We start from the raw sequence: 2,144 nt of genomic DNA on the forward strand, positions 1-2,144 counted from the left end.
GGAGCCTGGATGTCCAGACATGAATGGGCTATTCAGGGGAGGTTCAGAGTCACTCTGGACTGTCAGTTAAGCCCCACCTGATCTTTGAGAATTTGTTGGTGCACCCCAAACTGCAACCGTCCAAAAGAGAGGGTAGGCAGACACACTGCTGTGCGTTGAATTGTGCGCCCCCAAATTCATGTATGAAGTCCTAACCCTAGTACCTCAGGATGGAAGCTTATTGGAAATAGGAGTGTTGAAGATGCAATTAGATCATTTAACCTGAGGTCATACGGGAGCAGAGGAGGGCCCCTAATCCGGTACATTTCACTCGTGTGCTCAGAAAAAGGGGAAATTTGGAGACAGACACAAGGGAGAACACGACATGAGGATGGAGGCAGGATCTACAAGCCAAGGACACCAGAGATGCCGGCAAGACCCCAGAGGGTAGGAGACAGGCAGAGGGCAGATTCTCTATCTCACCAGCCCTGATGACGGTTGATCTCTGACTTTTCCTCTCAGAACTAGGAGTCAATATTTCTGTATTGTCAGCCCCCGGTGTGTGATATCTGTTATCACAGCCCCAGCACCTACACAGTTCCCCATAAGATCGGGGTGCTCAGGGCATCAGCCACTGTTCTGTCCCTGTGATCACACCCTCTGGGAGGAGCCTCCTGCCGTGAGCTTCCCTCTCCGGCAGACTTGGACTCTGCTCCCAGGAGTCTGTGTCAGTCCCCAGGCGGCACAATCTCTCCTGTAAACAAGACACTCTGGCCCCCGTGCCTGCGCCTTCCAGGCTCATGTGGGAAGCGATGCTCACAGTCTCCAGAATCTGTCTCGTCCCACAAAGACATTCTGTACTTTTAAAAAATTATTATCTATGGCTACAGCACCTGGTAGTCCTAGGTGGTGGTGGTCTCCCCTCCAAGCACTTACCAGCCCCGCCCTGCTTATCTTCAGATATTAGTCATCAGGCTTGTTCAGTGTGGCAAGGCCATAGATCATGGACTGTGGCTCCACTGGGGTGTGAACCCAGGACCTTCTGCGTGTAGAACAGTTGTGCTAACCGCTGTACTATGAAACCACATCCCATTCTGTAGTTTTAATGGCAGTGTCGCCAGGACTGTAAACACTCAGTCACTACTTTTTGGTCCCTGTACAGAGTTTCCCTCACAGAACTCAGTCTAACTGTGAGAAAAGCTATAAAAGAGACATGTGCCATGACCTGCAAGTGGGGAACATGGTGTCCTAGGAGATTATCCAGCAAAAGCATCTCACTCAAACCTTATGTCACAGATGGCTTTTGCTGAGGAAGGTACTTTAAACATAACCTTGAAAGATAACTTGGTGCTGACCGGATAAGCATTAGTATTCCAGGAAGGGATGAGGGTCTGGGAACTGAGACCAACCATGGGGTGGGTGCAGAGATTGATGGGGCTGTGGGAGGCATCTCTGATGGTCGGACCATGGTGCCCTTAGGCTCCAGGGCTGCTGGTTGCAGACCACGCCTGGCCCCCTGTAGGCTGAGAAGCCTCCGTCTGCAAGATCCACTTTCCTGGGTAACGTGGTACTGAGGTCAATGTCAAGTGTCCCTCCATTCCTCTCACTGGTAATGAAAAGAGAGGTCAGAGGTGCAGATCTGAACAGAGAGGCCCTCATCCCAGGATGGGGTGGACAGCAGTAGTTACAGCCAGGACCTCGAGGTGCCATGTTTGCTCTGTTTCTTTCTGGACTCTGAGCCATCCTGACATCTCCTACCTTTGCCTCTCTTGAGCTGTCAGGTGGTGTCTGAGCAAACGGGACACATACAGGAAGAAAGGTTGTTTGCAAGTGACCTCAATGAGCTGATGCTCTCAGGGATTCACTTGCGTCAAAGTGGGAGGGAGGAGGTAGTTTCATGTTTTACCCTTGAATGTAGAAGGTGTCCCACATCATGGGAGCTGACAACAGACCTGGGCACAGGAAGTGAGTACGGCCAGCCCAGGCCACTGATCTCGCTAACTCATCACATAAGAAGTGGGAAAAAGCACCCTCCCCAGCCCTGCTTGGGAACTGCAATAATAAATCAAATTCATCACTGGGCTGGAGGAGAGAGAGGCACAGTCTCTAGAGGTGGAGTCTGGGGGCTGTGAGATGTGATTCTTGACACCGTCCTCGGCCATGTG

This window comes from Pteropus vampyrus, unplaced genomic scaffold (assembly GCF_000151845.1).
Source record: "Pteropus vampyrus isolate Shadow unplaced genomic scaffold, Pvam_2.0 Scaffold673, whole genome shotgun sequence".
NCBI lineage: Eukaryota > Metazoa > Chordata > Mammalia > Chiroptera > Pteropodidae > Pteropus > Pteropus vampyrus.